We start from the raw sequence: 23,346 nt of genomic DNA, 5'->3' as shown, positions 1-23,346 counted from the left end.
AACAACATCCAAAACGCTAGTAAACAATATGCAGAAATGGTAAGCTTTGCATACTTGTTTAAATACCTTTTAGGCAGATATTTCCCTATAATGTAGGCTTAACCGAGGTGTGTTCAGCTAGCTGAATTAATAAGATAGGAAGAGAACACAATAAAAAAGTTTTATTAAAGATTGTTATGTTAGGAAATGGCGTACAATACATGACACGGAATGATATTAATATAACTTGGAAGCATAAATTTATTCTCACGACGTTTGGTACAAAATACCCTCCGTCAGGGTTTTCATGCTCATAAAATACAAGAACTTCACATTAAAAGAAAAATAATTTTGTAAATAGATAATTAAATATTCGATTTCAAGTGGTATTAATATTGCACCGTTACTGGAGTCACTGTTGGAGTAGTATACGTAATGTTGGATGATTTATTATAATGTCGTCTTGGAAAAGCTTTTGTCCATCAAGGTTCAAATGTGGTATAGCAGGGTGGAATGCCCGGTAATGGCGTTCATGAACACTAGATAACACTTGCCTTTCTGTGCACCCTTTCGCCTCTTTCAGAAACGTGCGCAACCGTAGAAAGACAAGTAAGGCAAAAAAGTCTGAACTGTGGCTCATCACCTTTCACTGAAGGTATCGAACCCTTATTTTCAGCCCTAGAAGTAAATTTATCGCTGATCTAGAGCGAAGCATAAGGTAGTTAAAAATGTAATAATTAAATATATTCTGCTGTTAGCGATACGGTGTGTATAATACGATGTGTATAATACGACAAGGTATAAATTAGATACCATAGCTCTAAAGACTTAGAAGACTACAATTTAAAGTTAAGAATATTTGCTAATATCAAGTAATAAACACAATTCATAAAATTAGCATCTACACTTTAATTATTCTTTATTTATTAATGACCAAAATTTGACACTTACAAAGATTAAGCAGTAAAAGAAAAAGGCTTATAATTGTTCAGGTAAAAACATGGAGAATTTTGTTTGTTGTTAAGTAAAAAACTACACAATGGGGTATCTGCGCTGGGTATCGAAATCCGATTTTTAACATCGAGAATTTTGACGTAAAATTAATTGCCGTGTTTAACGTTACGCAAAAAAATATAGCATTTACGTTGTTAATCGATTATCATTCTGTTCACTTAGTATTGGTTCAATAAAAATGTTTCAGCTGAAATTTTTTTTTTCACTGAGTTTCGTAGGTATGTTACTAAGCCCCATTCTTATGTTGTAATAACAAAAGTGGTTGAAAGCTTCAATTTTTAGATACACCATTGATTTATAGATTAAAAATATGCAAGAGGGCAAATAGCTACTACTGGTAAACACAACGTACTTTCAACATGAAAGAAAATTATAGCTTTTAAATTGACCAAGAGCGCACTTCATCAGATGTAAATACGTTATTAAAGGAACACTGTAATATAAACTCTCATTATTAAAATACTATACTAGCTTTTGCATTTATAGTCCCACTTTATTCACTGTCTTTTAGAGGTAGTAAGAAAATGAGTAAAATTGACGTGTTTTTGCTTTTTGTTTTACCAAAATAATCCGGATGAAAACAGCTTTATCTGTCGAAAGACGGGCACATCTTGACGTGAATAATGTGCACTCAAGTCATATACATATATCCTTTTATTTCCTAATTTGAATGCCTTCCTCTGTTGAAACAGTTGTAAGTTTACAGATTTACAGCATTAAAATCCAAGATCTGATTTCCCGCAGTGTATATCCCAGTGTGATTTTGCTCTAAAACAAATAAATTATCCTGTTGTACTTAACTTCCTTTAACGAGAATTGGAGTTTGCTGCGAGAGACTTCTCTAAACGCAAATAACGTCATGAGATACATATCCAGATATATTTTTTCCTAGCTCAATATTTGGTTAATGAATAACTGAGCTAGTAAAGATACATTCTGAAGATATAGGTTATGATTTTAGTTACGTTTATAGAAATCCCATTGTAGCCATTAAGGTATATAAATAACTTTTTTGTGTATTGTTAATTAGATGAGTTATTCTAAAAGACTCCACCTGTACAGATTTTTCCCTGCCCAAAACTTTCCTTTCTTAATAATTCGTTTTGGTACTAACTAACTCCTATAGACCTTCAGATCTAATACGGACTGTTTTAGCAGCTTTAAAACAGAAAAACACATATTTTAAACGTCAAGCCATTCATTAATGTCACCATCTTTAGCGTATTTTCTAGATATGTGCAAACAAGGAATGTAACACTTCCTTGAGAAATAATTGTTATTAAACGTCCGTAATATATTGCTTCAAATAAAAAACACTTGAAGCCAAGGAAGCGTATAGGATCTCAGAAATTTACACATAATCGATAAAATTCAACAGCTCAACACACTTGTTAAAGGCCTTTATAACTAAACTCGTGTGCAAGCTTTATGTCTTCATTACCCACATAAATATTACAATACTTTCTAGTCATACTATCCTTGTTCGTGACTCTCTCCAACTCAGATTTCTTTAGTATTTTTACCTCATCTTTCAGCTTCAAATACCTTATTTCTAATTATATCTTTCCAAACTATGCAATATGTACCAATACTCATCTACATTTAGCCATTGTAACTCTTTACGTGTCTTTCCAGAGGAACATCTCTGTCAAATCTGAATCCATTATAGATTTCCAGTTTGTCCTTATCTTATGCTTCTGTTAATAAATCCTTGTCTACTAAGAATTTTCCAGTTTATCTCTCCCTCTGTTTAAAACTCTAACACTGTAATGCCACCACTATAGCTCTATTAAAAACTGTATGTCACATGACCACTACAGCTCTAATAAAGACTGTGCGTCACCTTTTTTAGCAATGACTGATTATTTTCCTTCCTTCTTCTTTTAACTAGAAAAAAAAACTCTCTTAGTAAACTTCAATCTATCATTATCCCTGTTTCTAACCATCTCAATGAAAACAACTCAATCCCAGGCTGTTATGTCCTCCTATTAATTTTCACCGTTAAATGAAACTTTTACTTATCTTGTTGATATTACACAAGATAGACTACATACACAGAAAACATTTTCAGGACTTCAGAAATGCATGAGAAACACTCAGAAAACCATCAACACGCACTGTTTCTTCATAAAACCATACACACTAAACATAAATTATCTATCAAAATGAAAACTCCTATCTCAAAGGAGCAGGTGATTATTGTTCTTTAAAACACATCCTTAAAACCAAACAAAGTAAAAAAATAAACCATCCGCGAGAAATAGCAGTTGTAACATGTCTGTTTGGTTTGGTTTGTTTTGAATATTTGCGCAAAGCTACACGAGGGCTATTTGAGCTAGTCGTCCCTAATTTAGCAGTGTAAGAGTAGAGGGAAGGCAGCTAGTCATCACCACTTACCGCCAACTTTTGGGCTACTCTTTTACTAACGAATAGTGAAATTAACCGTTACTTTATAACGTCCCCACGGCTGAAAGGGCGAGCATGTTTGGTATGACGGGAATTCGAATAATATGTATGTAATTTATTTCTTCTATTAAGAAAACCACGTTACTTGAAACCTAAGAAGGAGATAAGATGTCACAAAATTTGATCAGTAAGTTACAGCAAGTAGCGTAATAATACATTATTAAACTTTATGTGGACGATTATCAAACCATTTGGCCTGGCAGCTAATGTGGATGGGCCGCTGGATCAAGTCAACATACATGTTCGCCCTTTCAACCATGTGGACGCTATAATGTGACTGTTAAACTCACTATCCGTTGGTAAAAGAGAAGGCGGTAGATAGTGTTCATTATCTACTTTTCCTCCAGTCTATCACTGCTAAATTAGGGACTGCTAGTATAGATAGCTCTCAAGTCGCTTTGTGCAAAATTCAAAAGCAAACCACTTGGTAATTAATGTTGATAGCCAGACACCAACTACGTATATCAGCATCAGTGTAACGTTTAACGTGATTATCAACATTTATTTAGTGTAGTGATATATTTGGTATAATACTTTTCGTCAAGTTTCTTAGAGTTTTGGTCGTTTTTCTCTCATTTTGTTGGCCCGGCATGGCCAAGCGTGTTAAGGTGTGCGATTCGTAATCTGAGGGTCGCGGGTTCGCATCCCCATTGCGCCAAACATGCTTGCCCTTTTAGCCGTGGGGGCGTTATAATGTGACGGTCAATCCCACTATTCGTTGGTAAAAGAGTAGCCCAAGAGTTGGCGGTGGGTGGTGATGACTAGCTGCCTTCCCTCTAGTCTTACACTGCTAAATTAGGGACGGCCAGCACAGATAGCCCTCGAGTAGCTTTGTGCGAAATTTAAAAAAAAAACACAAACAAACTGTCTTACACTGCTAAATTAGGGACGGCCAGCACAGATAGCCCTCGAGTAGCTTTGTGCGAAATTTTAAAAAAAACACACAAACAAACTGTTTTTTTTTCTTATTTAAACAGTGGTTCAAAAGGTACTCAAATATAAAATTGATCAAAGTTTACTAATTTTGGCGTTGCATTTAGGAACCTATGTAAAAGTAGACATTTTCATCATTACATTTTGAAACAAACGCGTGAGACTTTGGGTGTTTTTCTTATAGCAAAGCCACATCGAACTATCTGCTGAGTCTACCGTGAGGAATCGAAACCCTGATTTTAGGGCTGTAAATCCGTAGACATTCCGCTGTACTAGGGGGGAACGAATTAAGTTGTACAAACAATTTATACTTAAAAGTGACAACAAATAAAAATAATTTAAGAAAGAAAATGTCGCAATCAAATATATCTTGTGAAGATATTTTACTGACGTGATCCTATTGGTTTATTGTATATTTTACTGACGTGATCCTATTGATTTATTGGATATTTTATTGACGTGATCCTGTTGGTTTATTGTACATTTTACTGACGTGATACTGTTGGCTTATTGTATACTTTACTGACGTGATCTTGTTGGTTTATTGTATATTTTACTGACGTGATCCTGTTGGTTTATTGTATACTTTACTGACGTGATCTAGTGTAAGACTAGAGGGAAGGCAGTTAGTCATCACCACCCACCGCCAACTGTTGGGCTACTCTTTTGCCAACGAATAGTGGAATTGATCGTAACGTTATAACGCCCCCACAGTTGAAAGGACGAGCATGTTTGGTGTGAGGAAATTCGAACCTGCAACCCTCGGATTACAAGTCGAGTGCTTTAACCACCTGGCCATGCCGGGCCATGGAGATATTATACCCTTAGTAATTTATATGCAAAAACGGCTCGTTTGAGTTGAGAAAATATTTTACATAGAAGAGCGAACAACGTTTCGACCTTCTATGTAAAATATTTTCTCAACCCAAACGAGCCGTTTTTGCATATAAATTTCTCAACAAGTGGGTTTCTCGACATCACTGATTATACCCTTAGATTTGTTTAGATAGCCAGTAAAGAAGATTTTTTTACAAACATATTTATTGTGAAACAAAGTATTTATATGTGGCGTGTTGACGAAATATCTTTGGAATGAGTCACTGCAAATATGATGCCTATAGCGACGTGGCAAGGCTAAAAATCGTTTTAATGCAAGGTACTTAACCAATGTATATTATCGTCTACCATATTAGATAAGCAATATATGTCTATTTTAAATTTTAAGACATTCGATCAACAGAGCAAGAAATCCTTTCTTATAAAAAAAAGCTTTTACTTACTCTAGTAGTCACCAGGTGGTTTATCATATCAAATAAAATAGTTGTGAATTTTGTAAGTTAAGTTAAATTTGATCCTCGTCTACTGCTTTGAGTATTAATGCATTCACCTTTAATTTTTATTGCACAATTATAACAGTTTATTGTAACAATTTCATTTTGTCTCTTTCAAAACATTTTCAACATCAGAAAGGAGAACAAATATACTAAAATAGAATGCATTGTTTTTACATTTTTCAATCATAATTGATTTCAAATACCATAATTTAACTTTGTGATTGAAACTAAAAAAATGCTACTTGTTGTTGAAAGGAAACATAAAATAAGCTGAGGAAAAAATATTTTCCAATACTGAATAAAGATAAAAATCTTTATAACTCTGGAAGTGTACAATTGAAGCTAAGTAGAATAAAGCATTTTATGAATTTCTCTTATCAAAGTTAAATTGGACCACAAAAGTCTCACTCTTATTAAAATTAATCACTTCTAAAGTGTCGTTTATATTTTGTATTTTCAACATGTTTGGTACTTTATGTAGCACATAGGCTAAACAACAATGCCCAGGATTCCAGTCTCCCGTTGGGACTGCGATAAGACGGCAGACTTACAACATTAAAATCTCGAGCTTTCTCTTAGAAACAACAACAAAAAAAAAGACGCTGCATATGTTTTGGTGTTCTGTGACACCATTTTCAGGAGTAACGAAATGCGTATAATTAGAGCTTATATACCCACCCCCACTCCCACACACATGAACGTTTACATACCAACAACGACATTTAGGCTTAAACTATCCAGAGTTACAAAATATATATCCAGTATTTTATTATTTTATTATATTTAGCCCTGGATCAGTTTCCTTCGTTAATACGACATATTTGTTGTTGCTTTGTCAAATTCAATAGTTTTTTATATTTAATTAATCAATTTACATTTTCTGATAGGTTGTCAAGGTAAAGAAATTTTCTCAGTTGTAATTAAGTTTCTTTTGTAATTTAGTAGTAGCATATTTAAACAGTAAAGACTGTTTGTTAGTTAGTTTGCTTGTTTGTTTTGAATTTCGCGCAAAGCTACTCGAGGGCTATCTGCGTTAGCCGTCCCTAATTTAGCAGTGTAAAACTAGAGGGAAGGCAGCTAGTCATCACCACCCACCGCTAACTCTTGGACTACTCTTTTACCAACGAATAGTGGGAGTGACCGTAACATTAAAACGCCCCCACGGTTGAAAGAGCGAGTATGTTTGTTGCAACCGCAATTCGAACCCGCGACCCTTGCTGTTTGCTAGTTTTTAGACTATTCACGCAAATCCCACAAATGTGTGTGTGTTCGTGTTTTCTTATAGTAAAGCCACATCGGACTAACTGCTGGGTCCACCGAGAGGAATCGAATGCCTCATTTTAGCGTTGTAAATCCGTAGACTTACCGCTGTATCAGCGGGGGACGACACAAAAGGACTATTTGCGTATAGTCTTCTGTAATTTTGAAACTATAGTTTGGTTTAGATTAAGCACATGTGCTCTGCCCACCACTGGTTTCGAAACCCAGGTTTTAACAGTGTGAGCCCGCAGGCAAACCGCTGTGTCACTGGGGGTGGTATTGAAACTATAGATTAATTAGAAAACAACTGGTCAACAGCACTCGCTCTCATCTCGTCGGTTACTTTCATATACCAAACAGTGGGATTTAGCAGTCACTGTTTCAAAGTGTAAGGTGAGTTTTTTTGCTACAATGGGATGCGAACCACTAGACTGTTTACAATATATTAAGTTAATGTACATACAGAGCAGCGATAATGTTCCATAAAAGTATCAAAATTCATTGTGTAAGTACACTTGTTTTTCGTTCATTTGTAACATAAAATAGAAATATTATTTAAATATTTTGTTCTAAGCCTTTAACATTTCGTTGTTAAAGGGATTTAAAATAGCAAATACATTTTCCAGTTGGACGAATGATTCTGATAAATATTTTTAGTTTTAACAGTCTCTTTTCATAAAGTAATAAATAGCCAATCTAGAAAGCCAGTGGTTCACAAACCTGTAGTATAGTAATATCACAAGTGTATTCTACACTTGAATATAAACCTCAAAATATTGTTTCTTATAGGAAGTTGATCACATCCCGAAAAAAATAAAACAAACTAATTCACAAAAACATGTGGGTAGAAAAAGTATTTATTTTTTATATTGTGAATAAAAAGTATATAGCGTAGATTTTAAATCCATCGTGTTTTTACAAGGTATAATTTACAATTATTAACATGCTTTCAAGAATTATTAAATTTCTCAGAGGATTTATGATGGAAAAAAAAAGACATTTTTGTTATGATATTTATTGTGCCAACGTCACTGTAGTTAAAGCTGATACTTGGAGTTTGTTACAGCTTTCAATTGATTCTGCTGCCTGTTTCATGATATACATCTATTATAATTCACGAGAGCATTTGCAATCAAAAGATAACAGATCAAAAGAACACTCTCTGACAGGATTCAATCTCTATGACAAACACAACACAGACCGCCTAATATGCAGCTAGATATGAACTAAAAAAAAAAAAACAACTAGAACTAGGACATCACGCAAAAACCCATATAGGAACTTCACTGATACAGATGAGCATAACAAAAAAAACCAATAAAGTTACGATTACTATAAAACTAGTTTTATAAGACATCTTTATTTAGGTTAAACAGCGTAATATATTCGAATATGAGAATGTATTTAAAAAGTAAAAAAAACAACTTATATAAGAGCTTTACTGCCAGTTGATAAAGGGTTGATTGCATGACGAAATTGTTCGTCGTCTGACTAGTTTGTGGTATGTAATTCGGCTGCCATTTCACGCCTTCCTCTTTCAGAGTATTATTAGGCGCAGATAACCTTGTTGCTTTGCGCTAATAAATGCCAATTAAATAACAAACTTTGTATTAATTTCGCCATTGTTAGATATCTTTTTCTAGATGTTACAGTTTAATCGAACCAATAGTAACAATATTTGTTTGTTAATCTTCAGATTTATACTTCTATCTTTATTTCAAGGCAACTGAAATACTTATGAACAGCAAACTCTACTAAATTAAGTGTAATTTCGATATTGAGAACTCGTATTTTACAAAGTGCTGCAAAAGTGAAAAGTAAGAGATATTTTATCACAATTCACAAAATACTAACATTATCCCATGTACCAATTCTAAAGAGATACAACGGTTACAGTCACTGTTACTCACACACACAAAATATTTGTTTCACATGAGGAAGGTGTTACAATCCTTCATGTAATGTTCCATAAAACGTTGCTTAGCAACCGTCTAGATAGGCCAAATTCGATTTATTACTGGACGAAACTTTCAACCTATTTTAAGCAACGTGGACGGATTCTTGGTACAGTTTGATACTGTATATTATAAAAGCTCTTCTACCAACCAAGCATTATCTTTCTTCATTCCTGTCAATACAGATAAACGTTTAAGATATTATCATCTACAGCAGTACGTGGTTATCAAGTCAGCTTGAATTTTTAGTGAAGTTCACAAAGCGAATGAGTAATAATTGCTGGTTATAAATTCTCTCGGTTATAAAACATGCTGTTCTCCGTATTTAGAAAAAGAAGATTGAGACTAAAACTTTTTAACAAACTCCACTTTGAACGTTTATTTTTCTCACATTCGCTCCGTGTCCTCTAGTGGCTCACTGGTAGATCTGAAGGTTCATATCGCTAAAAATCGGGTTTTGATACTCGTGGTGGACACAGCATAGATAGCCCATTCTGTAGCTTTGTGCTGAAAAAATCATTCAGTACGCACGTGGAGAATGCCTCATAGGCTAAAGTGTTTACAAATTACACATCTGTGTTTTATATTTTTGGTACTTGTATTACATTATTTGACTACAATGCTTAAATATTACACATTTGTGTTTTATTTTTTGATACTTGTATTAAATCCTTTGACTACAAAGTTTAAAAATTACACATCGTGTTTTATATTTTTGGTACTTATATTACATTATTTGACTACAAAGTTTAAAAATTACACATTTGTTTTATTTTTTGATACTTGTATTATATCCTTTGACTACAAAGTTTTAAAATTACACATCTGTGTTTTATATTTTTGGTACTTGTATTATATTATTTGACTACAACGCTTAAAAATTACACATCTGTGTTTTATTTTTTGATACTTGTATTAAATTTGTTGACTACAATGTTTACAAATTACACATCTATGTTTTATTTTTGGTACTTGTATTACATTCTTTGGCTACAATGTCATTTGGTTAACTCCTTGGTAAGACTACCTCTATTATTTTTTCTACAAATATCTATAAAGATATCGCAATTAACATATAAAAGAAGGCCACTGTAAGAATCATTTTCATAATTTCCATTTTGCATTCATGCACATATTTATGTTTCTTACAGAATTTTTCTGAAGTTCAGAGGTAGTCCGAAGCTTTATGTCTGTTTTTCTTTGTCTACTGTAGATAATGAATACTATGTTTGATATTTCTCGAGAAACGTAATGTAAGATTGTTGAATAATACTTGGAGTCCTTGATAATTCAAGCGCCACCTTTGCGTGAGAAAGATCTACAAGTAAGTACATTTGTTCTCTTATTTAACTATGCAATTATGGTAGTTTATACTTTGTGTTATATTTTCTCATGTCGGAGAATAAGTGTGACTTCCCACATACCAGATGAGTGACAAACCAATAAACCCACTAGTGCTCGTTATCTGTATAACCCTTTGTGTAGCATTGTGCTAAGTTCAAACAAACAAATGTTAAAAGATTACCAACAACTACCACATCCTTCCACTCTTAAAAAGTGGGATTCCCTCTTGGGTCTTATTTCAAGGTCGTAGGAATACCATTAGTTGAGCGTTGGATTTTCAATGATAATCGTTTTTCTTGTATATCATTGGGTTGGTATTGGACAATATTTTAATAAAAACTTTTAGAAATGGATTTAATAAATATACTATAAGCCTAACTATTTATCTAAATAAACGTATTTGAAGACCAAATTAATATATATATATGTTACAGGTTGCTTTTATTTTTTCACTTTAGAAGCCTGTATTTCTTCGGTTTGCTAGCCCAAGCCGTACTGATGAGGCAAAACTATAGTCCACAGAAGAGGATATAGCCAGCCAAAGAATGCATTAAGCCTCTAAGAAATAGATTCGTCTTACAATTTTACATTAATGGAAAATGAAATATTTAATATATAAATATATAAAATCATTGAGCTGTTAGTCTGCTATATAATATTAAATAATGAATTAGACGCAATGTTCTAACATTATTTAAACACCTAAATCAACTTATTCTATGGTAATTTCAAAGGACTTGAAAACTCATAGATATAAATTGAGTGTTTGTTATGTACTTGTCTGTGGAGTATGTTATCAAATATTTTATTTTCCACTCTAACAGTCATTAATATAATAATTTTTTTTCAAGTATGATACTAATCAAGCTTGTATGGAGTTTCATTATTGTGCAGTGTTTGTCGAATTAAGTAATGTATACACACAACTGGAGAATATAATGTGATTGGTTAGTTATTTAACGCAAATTTACACAATGGGCGACCTGCGTTAGGCTCACGGAGGGGGAATGAATCGAATTCCGGGTTTATCATTACAACTCTGTAAACTCACCATTGACCCACGAGAGGGTTTTTGAAGATATTAAAGTTTGTTTCTTTGTTGAATTTTGCACAAACTTACAAAAGGGCTATCTGCGTCGGTCTTCCTTAATTCAGAAGTGATAGCTTAAAGGGAATGGTGCTAGTAAAAATTATCGATTCTTAACTCTTGGGCTACTTTTTAAAAAGCTAGTGGAATTGACCCTACCATTACAACCCATGTTTGGTTATCGAATTCGAATCTGCGAAACGAGCGCTTTCACAACAAGCCCATCGCAGGCCGTCGAGTAAAATTATTTGTAAATATTATTATTTCATGTTATTCATTAACAGATGGCGTTTTGGACTCAGCAGGTTGCTTAGTAACGGTTGACTGAACCCTTGGTACATTGTTGTCTGTGGTTACTTTTAATTAAATTCACCGTACGTGTAACATTAGATAAAAGTGAGTAGCAGATTAAGACAAAATATAGACATGCATACACCGAAAACAAACAACGTGAGACATTTTACCACTGTATTTCTTAAATTATTCTTTAACGATTTTATAGCATTGAATGGCCTTTTTTTATCTCTCAAAGAGTGGTTATTTTTTTGAGGGTTTTTATGTACGAAAATCGTAAACTACTATCCCGATACTTTCATTATTTTTAAGAATATGTTTTTATCAAAACATGGTTATGTTTACATACATCACGCTACTAATTGTACATTAAAGTAGCCACTTGAAGAGATTCCACGCTTAGTTCAACAGGCTGTTTAAACAAACTGAAAAGAAACGTCACATCCTTCTTAACGGTGACATTGTAGCCTGAGCCATAATATGTTTCTAAAGTAACCTTTCTTCTCGCAGAAACTGCGGAATTGTGTTTGAGTGGCAAAGACGTCACACGAGGTTTGTTTGTTCATTACGTTTTAAAAGTGATCAAAGCAAGCACAGTCGAACCTGGCTATGCGTAGAATTTCTTGGACTCAAGTTAAATAATGAACTTCTTTCAGACATTTGGCGAACTAGAAAAATATTTAACTTATAGGCAAGTTCTGGTATTCCCTGCTTTAACGTTTTAACTGCAAGGGGGAGGAGGGTTGTTTATTTATTTGTTTTTGAGTTTCGAGTAAAGCTACACGAAGCCTATCTGCTGAGCCTACAGAGAGGAATCGAACCCCTGATTTTAGCGTTGTAAATCCGTAGACGTACCGCTGATGTGAATGAAAAAACAATGTATTAGGGAAAGTTTGTTTGTTTGTTTGTTTTGAATTCCGCACAAAGCTACACTAGGGCTATCTGCACTAGCCGTCCCTAATTTAGTAGTGTAAGACTAGAGGGAAGGCAGCTAGTCATCGCCATCCACCACCAACCCGGGCCACTCTTTTACCAACGAATAGTGGGATTGACCATAACATTGTAACGCCCCCACTGCTGAAAGGGTGAGCATGTTTGGTATAACGGGGATTTGAACCCACGACTTCCAGATTACGAGTCGAGTTCATTAACCACCTGGCCATGGTGTCAGGGGGAGTAGGAAGGGAGAGATATATTGGAACCAAATTAGATGAATAGATGGCACTGACTTCGAGGGTCAGCAACATTTCAGGGGTTTTACCCACTGAAATCCCTTGCTAGCGCTGCCCCTGAGATCTTGCTGGTTCCGTCTTTTAGATTAGTTTCAACTTAACATAGTAAAATATTTAAATAATACCATACCTTCGGATATTTCTATGTATGAAATAACAAAGACCAATTATGTTTGTACATGATTTAAAATAGTATGATAAAATGAGAAACGTGCAATTTGTTCAAATAAGCAATTTTTGTTATGCATCATAGAACAGTGGAGTAAATAAGTATTTCTACTGTTACGATTTTTACACACTTTTATGTTTAAAATACTAATTATTATAACTGCAGATAATTTTTGGGGTCGTTAATTTCTTGAAGGGTTTTACCCACAATCTGTTATTCAAAATATTCCTAACTTAAACAAATGATATTTTAACATTATACAAACAATACGAATAATATAATTGAACATGAAAACAAAACATTTCATTTTCTTATACTTTATCGATAACGTGTGCCTTATAAACCTGAACCTTTATTATCCTTTGGGAGACTTTCTCTGCTATATTTTTATAAATTGTACAATAGGTGTTGCTGTTATTGTTCCCCTCCTCAAAGTTGTAACTATTTCGTTTCTCTCACTCACACTGCATATACTAGGTTTATAAGTCTTGTTACACGGTTCTTGAACAAATAGACAATTCCACAAATAATAACTAATGGAACAGTTGGATGTTTTTTTTCTTAAGTTCCTACACTGGAGTTTCATTGCGTTCATGTGAATCGAAAATTGCTCATAGTTAGTCCTACACTGTGAAGTATCTATAGCAGGTAATATTCGACAGTTTTTTAAACATAAAGAAAACAAATGTTCTAATATTAACTAAGTCCCTTCTCTTCCCTCGATTACAGCATAAGTTAACACAGTGAGAGTGAATAGCCCACTTGATTTTGCTGCACATTCATGTCAAGTAATCAACAATGTATCACTCCATTAGCTCCCTGCCATAATAGGTAACTAAGCAGATAGGGTAAAACGTAATTTATAAACCTGTGAAATTTATTTTTTTACAAATTGTAACCAAGCAAGTTATCTTCAGTTTATGGCTCCGCTAACTATATACAAAATGTCGTTTGTTTTTTTGTGCTTCTAAAGATATAATATATATAAATTGAATTGTTCCAGTTAGTATTTCATTAAAGAATGTATTTAGTTTAACTTTATAATAATTGACAAATACTACCTTCCTACTTAAATGATAAGAACAAAAGTCCTAACTTTTTCATTTACGGTGCTAGTAAATAAAATTCATTGGATCATGTAGTGCTTATTTGTTGTTGAGGGAAAAGCTGCGCTCTGTATTCTAACTCTTTAACGATTTTGTATGAGCCTTTTTTTTTATGTAACAAGGTTTAAACCGCCTGACGAATAAGGGCCTTTGCATGAAACGTTGTAAATAGTTTTTATCATAGACGTGTGGTTTGGCTATTTTGAATACTTTTTCGTAATTTCATTATTTGTCCATGTCTTGCGGTCTTCCCTACGATGTGTTTTGTTCTACACAAAGGCTGTGCTCACTGCGGATATCGAAACTCGATTTTTAGAGTAATAAGCTCTAATACGTACTACTCAGTGAAGTTTTGTAACACTACCACGAGCCTACTAGCAAACCTCACGATATTGTGTAAAATATTTTATTTGTTCCTTTGAGATTTTCATTCATGAAAACAACAGTGACATCTATATTTAAGAGAGATCAATCGTAAATTTCTTTTAGCAAAAAATAGGATAAACAGTATCGCATTATATACGTAAAACATGTTTCAACTTTACAACGAAAGTTAGGTTTACCCCTTACTCAAATAATCACTCTGGAATTTAATACGAAGAATACTATATCACAGAGAGAAAAACAGGAATTTAAAAACTTTTAATACAATTTTTTTACTATCGTTTAATGATAAATCGAAAACAAAAAATAGTGCCAGATATTTCAGTTTTCTTCATTTTTGGCGATTTTGTCATGTTTTGATGGTTTGTATAAGTTCACTAGTACTGTTTTCACGGACTTATGTATCTATCAAAGCATAAACACCCCAAATTAGACAAATTTCCAGGCAAAAAGGGAAAACGAACCGAGTATAAATACTGTAAAATAAAACGAGTGTATGCGCGTGCTTTCGTGAGTCTATGGATAATCTGCATTAGTCCAGCTGTAAAGAATGTTAGCATGGAATTGATCATTATGTAAACACAGTAAGAATTCAAACTATTCAAATTATTGTTTACATAGTGTATCCATTTCCATTACTAGAATTGTAAAGTATCTGAGATACGCTACGCGATTATTACATACATCGCGAGATCCATTTTCTTTAGTTTAAGTCCTTTAGTGCCGAACGTCGAATGTTTATTTAGCACGTGGGGCCCGGCATGGCCAAGCGTGCTAAGGCGTTCGACTCGTAATCCCAGGGTCGCGGGTTCGAATCCCGGTCGCATCAAACATGCTCGCCCTCCCAACGGTGGGGGCGTTATAATGTGACGGTCAATCCCACTATTCGTTGGTAAAAGAGTAGCCCAAGAGTTGGCGGTGGGTGGTAATGACTAACTGCCTTCCCCCTAGTCTTACATTGCTAAATTAGGGAAGGCTAGCGCAGATAGCCCTCGAGTAGCTTTGCGCGAAATTCAAAAACAAACAAAAAACAACAATTTAGCACATGCAGATTTTATGATGTCTTATAAGTGTATGTATCGCAATTACTAGTGATTAGCTTTCCACGTACAACTTTATTTGGCTTTGTGTGTCAAATCAACACGTTTCGAAATCAGATAAAATGTGTGTTGCGTTTCCTGTTTTATGTTTTTATATTTCGTGTGTCTAGCTAGACAGTTACATTTCCACTGAATTCTCGTTAGAGTTTTTTTTTTTTCACAATTTGTGCACAAAGTTACACTAAGGGCTATCATCTCTTATCCGTTCAGACTTTATTAAGTGATAGACTAAAGGAACGGTACCCATTCAACATAATTCACCGCCAGGTCTTGGGCAATTCTTATTTCTTTAAATCGTAACACTTATAGCGTATCCACGGCCCGAAAGTCCGGAACTGTATTTTTTCCAGCGATGGAAGGCCAACTCGGAAACCTTGAATTCACAGTACGAGCAAGCTAACCAGCAAACTACGCCCAACCCTTGTGATAGAATACTGGAATTTATTTTGTTGTTTCAAAAGCTGAAACACAGCTATTTAAACATTTGAAAAATTACCTTTGCTTTAAGATTGCTATGAAGTTATATTTCTGTTCAAATCTCAATCAAAGATAAAGCAACAGCTACAATAAACGAAAATAAATAATTGCTTGTATCTTACGACAATAATATATACATATTAACCAGTTGATGCAGTGATTGTGTGTGTGATTATATATGAAACTATTGTACGACGTATTGAATTCACACACTGTGTGTCATGTGTTGTGCTCAACACAAAATTCGGTTGTGGCTATGGACCAACTGGATAAGATGGAAAGAAGTGTGAAAGGTTGTACGAAAGATTAGCGAGAGAAAGTGGTGATATGAAACGTAGAGGCATTGTTGCTTTTAACGCAGCCAGTCATTCTAAAGTAACTCGTCGCTGTTAGCGATAAGACATGAGTGATCAAACAAAGGCAGCACGCGGAGCTTGTCACGTATTCAACTGGACATTTTTCCTCATGTTGCAAAACGTAAGAAATGTCCCTTCTTTACATAAAATGTTTTGGGAAAAGAAATCATCAAGTTTACGATTTTTTTAAATATTCTTTTATATTTTCTAATCTTTTAGTCTGAAATTAAGTATAAACCCTTTTGAGTGGAAAAAAAAAACGAACAGTCTGAAACTTCTGATTTGTAAATTGAAATCGCAAATCATCCTGTGGTAGAATAGCAGTGTTTAGTGTTTTATGGCACAAAGCAGCTAGTCTATTTGCGCTGTAGAATAGCAAACATAATGATCTAGCTTGTGTTAGAAGAATAGATAACTTGATCCATTTTGTATTGGAGGAGCAGCCGTATACCCCAATCTATATTGGAACAAACATTACATAGTGCGAACCTTATTGTAAGATTGATCTTATAACCTGATCTATTCTGAATATCTGTCTTATGACTTAATAAATAAACTCAGTGTTCCAAAAATTGTTTAAGCTTGAAGTTTAAGTTCAAGGAATGTTCAGTTCAGTCTACATTTTGATTAACGTGTGTTATTGTGTTATACTGGTTTCGACGAATTCCACTTCTCATCAGTAGCACTTGGACCTATAGTGTGGGGTAACAAGCAAAATGTTGGTGTGAACATGCTTTGTACTCACCATAAGCATGTTCACATCAACAGTCTGTTTGATATCTTATGACTTAACGCGTATTGGAAAAACGATAATTTAGCTAACCTTTATTGGGAGAGCGATCATATGACGTAATATTTATTGAAGAGGCAGTCATTTGACTTAACCTGTATTGCTAAAGCAAGCGTATGACGTAACCATCACTGAAAGAGTATAAGAAGAGCGATGATATGACAGTCTATAAGCAAAGTGATCCAAAAGCATATCTTTTACTAGAAGACCAATCATATAACCTGATCTGTAATGGAAGAACAATCTTACGGTTTAACCTACATGTAAAAAAAAAAAGCAATCATATGACCTGACCTTTAATGACATGGAAAAGCGATTCTATGACTTAAAATGTATCTGAGGAACGATCGTATGGCATAACCTGTATCTGAGAAGCATCCTGTCTATTATTATTTGTCACTTCCTACATTTAATGAGCATGTATTGTATGGTCCTATAGTTCTCACGTGCATTGGAAATTACGAAGCTCTGGCTGCATGGTCTTCCTTTAATGAAAACCGTACCTTTTTAGTCACGCGACCTTTCTGTGCTGATGGAGCACGTGTTTTACACTTTTGTAAAATGTCACGGACAAATTCTGGAAAAATACTTAAAACTCCAAATAAATATTAGTTTAGAAAGTCGTCTATAAAATTATTTTTTTTTGTGCTATATTAAAAGCAACTCATTTACTATAATTAAGAAATAATATGAGTGTGTGATTGTCTTACAGCAAAGCCACATGAGATTACCTGCTGAGCCCACTGAGGGGAATCGAAGCCCGTATTTTAGTGTTGTAAATCCGTAGACATACCGCTGTACTAGCAAGGGACGAAATAACATGCGTGTATTAATGTATGAAAATATTGAGATTATACGTTTAATATTTTCCGACACTCTCAAAAGTACTTTATAAAGTAGACACGCAATGCAAGTTCTGACAAAGAAAAATATTTCCTGAAAGCGTAAGATAAGAAATTGCATTTCATTTGGAGTCCCGGCATGGCCAAGTGGTTATGACGCTCGAATCACAACCAGAGGATTGCAAGTTCGATCCCCCATTACACCAAAATCCTCATTATAATGTGACGGTCAATCCCGCTATTCGTTGATAAAAGATTTGCCCAAGAGTTGGCAGTGGGTAATGATAACTAGCTCCGTTCCCTCTAATCTTATACTTCCAAATTAGGAATGGCTAGCTCAGATAGCCTTCGTGTTGCTTTGCGCGAAATTCAAAACAAACCAAACCTCTCTAAGGAAGGAAGTAGAAGATTATTAAAACCAGAGTCTCCTTCCAGAGGCACAGATGTACTAAAGTACAACATATCTCGGTGGCAGACATATTGAGTTAAGAAGTTCAGAGTGTAAGCTCTCCTTTACGCGTGGTTGTGGCATTACTAGCGCCATAAAGTGATTTTAAAGTTTAAATAACTGGAAAAACGCTGATGCTGTGAAACTGATTCATTATACTAGTGTTCATTTGTTATTTTACAATAGATAGACTTTCAATCATTTAAAATCCGTTACAAGAGTGGTTATTATATAATAAATATGTTTTTAAAAAAGGAAACTAAACTAACTTTGGTTTAAACACTGAGTAAAAACAAAATATTTGTTGAAAAGGATGTTCAAATGATGACATAGTTTAGCATTATGTGTTGAATACTACACTTCAAATGATGACATAGTTTAGCATCATACGTTGAATACTACCGTTCAAATGCAGTGTAAAATTATTTTAAATAATGTAAACGTTTGGATTCAACAAATTAATGTACTATTTTGCATTAACTACAACTCGATAAAAATACATTTGATTTTGCTTAATTAAAAGTATTTTATACTTGAAAAACAGTTGCGTTGATATATAAATAATGATTAATTTGAGTAACGCCTTGTCTTTAAGGTGTAACTTATAGGAGAGGGAGAGAGTAATTTGGAAAACTTGTGAAAATAAGTTCATAAATATTATAAATGTAAATCTTTTAGCCCATGAATATATTAAACTATGAAAACAGATCTGGTACTTTGTATGAATTGAGACTACAACTTAATTATGATAGTGAGTGTTTCTCTATATTAGATAAACCTAACCAGTAGAGATGCTATAATGTATTGGAAGACTAGGTATGTTATATAACTATGTTACAAATGTATTGGAAAGCTAGGTATGTTATATAACTATGTTACAAATGTATTGGAAAGCTAGGTATGTTATATAACTATGTTACAAATGTATTGGAAAGCTAGGTATGTTATATAACTATGTTACAAATGTATTGAAAGACTAGATATGTTATACAGTTATGTTACAAATGTATTGGAAAAGTAGGTATATTATACAGCTATGTTACAAATGTTTTGGAAAACTAGGTATGATATATATTATATAGGTATGGTTATATAGCTATGTCACGAATGAGAATCTGAACCATTTTTAGATTTAAATTGTAATTTGCTTTACAGATGAGGCCCTGCATGGCCAGGTGAATAAGGCACTCGACTCGTAATCCGAGGGTCGCGGGTTCGTATCCTCGTCACACCACACATGCCTGCCCTTTCAGCCATGGGGGCGTTATAATGTCGGTCAATCTCATTATTCGTTGGTAAAAGAGTTGGCGGTGAGCGGTGAGGACTAGCTGCCTTCCCTCTAGTCTTACACTGCTAAATTAGGGACGGCTAGCGTAGATAGCCCTCAAGAAGCTTTGCGCGAAATTCAAAACAAATCAAACTTTACAGATGAATTCAGCCATGATCAAAATTTTGAAACTTCGTAGGAAATATATAAATATTAATTTTCTTTGAGTCAAATTAATGTCACGTTCCCTGCTTCCGTCTCTAGCCTAGTGTTGTCACTCCACTGTAATAAAATATAACATAAAATAATTTCACCGTTTAAGTATTTTAAAGCGCCCAATAATTTTCACAATTAGAGACTTTCAACTACGCTTTGTTATATACACTGTCATTTTTATAGATATAAGCTATTGTTTTTGAGAAAGTAAACTGGCAAACACGTTACTATTTACTTTACCTAAAACATATGTAGTTTATCTCCACTTTCTTCACAGTTGCTTCTTCGTAAATATTGCTTGACGAAACCTTTAACAAGTTAACGCCTGAACTGTGTGAATTAGGAATTGTTAATTTTACGATATTTTAGTTTTAAACAAAATTATTAAGTAAGTGAAGTAAATATTGAATGTTATTTTTCATTTATATGTTTAAAAATTGAGCAGCTCATTGAACTTATCCTGATATTGTTTGCCTTGTTGACCAGCCGCATCCCAAAATATAATAAATTTGCCCTAAAATTATTTTTGCACAACAGAATTTTAGGGCATATTTATTATATTTTGGGATGCGGCTGGTCAACAAGGCAAACAATATCAGAATAAGTTCAATGAGCTGCTCAATTTTTAAACATAACGATAATATTGTTTTACAACACCTCACATCACAAAATAGTTTTTATGTTCGAAACAAGTCACGCAATTCCTATTTATACCTTAGACTATTTTTGTAATGTTTAGTGCAAGTTATCGACGCTATTTAGAATATATAAATATACTTATCTTTCTGTTTCAATTAAGGATAAATATTAAACACATGTTTAGGTTATAAACAATTTTCAATGAATTTTCGCACTTGAAATCGACGGAATACGATATGAAAAAAAAAACGCGAACGACTTATTTAGTGACTCTCTGTTTATTTGAGAGTTAATTCGTTTTGCAAGATATTCGACTGTATTTTATTCCATGAAATTCCAAACTTAAGTAAAGCATAAGTTTTCCTTTCAAGCCGATTATAATAATAGTATGTTACTCTTTTAAGTTAAATCTAACTTTCTGATTTACATTTTGTCCGCAAACAGATGTGAACTCGAAACCTTTGGACACAAAGTCCGATCACGTTAACCACTGGACCACGTCCGATTCAAAGGGAAAATGATAATGACGTAACAATTTAAAATGAATTACTTGTAATTTGATTTTATTTGTCTTAGGATTTCATAGTCATAGAAACGGATGTACTTTTCGGAAAGCATCTCTCTTTTCTCAAATACCATATCTGACCTCATAATAAATTGAAATAGGCGTAAGTTAATTAGTGGATCTCGTTCAGCATCAAATACTTAGTAGCGTCAGTGGTATGCTCGACTATAGGTTGTTTTAATAAATGGGTAAGTGTGAACGGAATATAAGATAAACCTTCATATTAATAACAAGACCGTTAGTGTCATATTTTTTAGGACGACACTACATGTATTGATATGATGTTATATGTTAACCTACTATATAAAAATGTGAACGTAAACAACAGAAGTTTGTTTCGATTTAGCTAGCATGACTAGATGTAGTCCGAATAATCAAATAGTTAGGCCTGGTGGTTAGGGGCGCTCGACTCGCAACTTGGAAGCCACGGGTTCGCATCCCCGTCCCACTAAACACGCTCGCCATTTCAGTTCTGTAACCAAAATGTTGTCCGTGACTGATGATGACTAGCTGCCTTCCATCTAGACTTTCACCCCTAAATTAGAGTCGGCTAGCTCAGATTAGCCCTCGTGTAGGTTTGCATGAAATTCATAACAACCAAACAATGAAATAGTATTAAATAGTCTGCTCACTACAATAAGGAACACATCCAGATGCGTGGGCAGGTTTCTGGGTTCTAACAGAGATAGGCATATCTGAATTTTAATACCATATTTACAGCGTGTAAATGAATAATTAAGCTTCACTAGTATTTTAAACATTGGAAATGACTCCGCTGTTGGTTTGTTGTTAAATACGAAGCTTTATAATTTGTACTGTGCCCAGTGCAAGTATCGAAACCCTATTTGTAACATTATAAATACTCAGAACTGCTGCTGAGCCCCCGTTTGAGGGAGAGGCACTCCGAAAGTTGTAGTATGCTTTTGAAACTATCCACACTGTAAACCGTCGAAATGAAGAAATAACTGGACTTTTACGAGGAGAAAAAAGGGCGTTTAGGCTTTAAATCAGTTTTAACTTTGGGAGTAGAATCTTACCACACCGCGGGAAAGACACGTGTTCAACTGAGTTTTGTTAAAAATTGGGTCATACTTTAATATCTGACGTCAACATATAAGTACGGCTCAATTAATTCTGTCTCAATGTGTTGCTTAATTTCTGTCTTCTGAAGATTGTAGTGTTCAACCAACATGTGTAGGATCGTTTTAACGTGATTCTCTAAAGCTTAAATTTGAGTGTCGTGTCATGAAACACAGATGCTCACAATTACAGTAGTTTTCCTAAACGCCTTTCAGTCAACTTCAATCCTCATTCAACTCAGTCATCAAGCATTATTGAAGTATGTTTTAACACTAATACTTGGTGTATTGTGCCCATCTCTCTCGTTTCTCTCCAAAAATAGATCTGATTCTTTGTACTTCATTTAAGAGCATAACGAGAGCTAGCTTGTTCTGATCCCAAACAAACTGCATATGCACTGATAAAACATGTTGCATATATCTATACCATATTAAATTATCTGTTGCCCGAATGGCCAGGTGGTTAAGGCGCTCGACTAGTAACCTGAAGGCCGCGGATTCGAATCTCCGTTACACCAAACGCGCTTGTCATTGCAGTCGTGGGGACGTCATAATGTAGGTCAATCCCACTATTCGTTGATAAAAGAGTGAGCAGTGATGACTAGCTGCCTTCGTTGTAGCCCTACACTACTAAATTAGGGACGGCTAGCGCAGATAGCCCTTGTGTATCTTTGCGCGAAACTCTAAAACAAAATTATGTGTTCTAGAACATCGGATAAAAGTAGCCCTTAAGTTAGAGGTGGGTGCTATTGGCTAGCTTCATTACCTCTAATTTACCACTTATAAATTAGAAATAGCTAAGCGCAGTTATTCCTTGTGCATCATACAATAATGGAACACTTGCTTATATGATACTGGAAAAAAACGTTTTTATTACGTGATGAGCAAGTCCCAACTTTGAGAAATTTTTACCCTGTGTACATGCATATTTTCAATAGAGGCCACGATTTTCCCGTTTTGCCTCCGTTACCCGTCACGGATAAATTTATTTTTTCATTCTCAGGGTGGAG

The 23,346-nt window shown here is 34.3% G+C and overlaps 1 protein-coding gene and 1 long non-coding RNA gene across 2 annotated transcripts in view; one reads left to right on the top strand and one right to left on the bottom strand.

Moving 5' to 3' along the window:
- Positions 1–10,861, top strand: part of LOC143255830 (uncharacterized) — a 46,069-nt gene extending 35,208 nt beyond the window's left edge. The window contains exons 2-3 of the long non-coding RNA XR_013030888.1: positions 10,155–10,265; positions 10,744–10,861. This is a non-coding gene — a long non-coding RNA (uncharacterized LOC143255830). The remainder of the gene's footprint in view (positions 1–10,154; positions 10,266–10,743) is intronic.
- Positions 1–23,346, bottom strand: part of LOC143255829 (cGMP-dependent protein kinase 1-like) — a 112,189-nt gene that overhangs the window by 86,251 nt on the left and 2,592 nt on the right. The gene's annotated exons all lie outside the window — the stretch shown is intronic.

The sequence above is a fragment of the Tachypleus tridentatus genome, chromosome 7 (assembly GCF_004210375.1).
Source record: "Tachypleus tridentatus isolate NWPU-2018 chromosome 7, ASM421037v1, whole genome shotgun sequence".
NCBI classification, from domain to species: Eukaryota; Metazoa; Arthropoda; class Merostomata; order Xiphosura; family Limulidae; genus Tachypleus; species Tachypleus tridentatus.
This window is presented reverse-complemented; position numbering and strand designations above follow the sequence as displayed.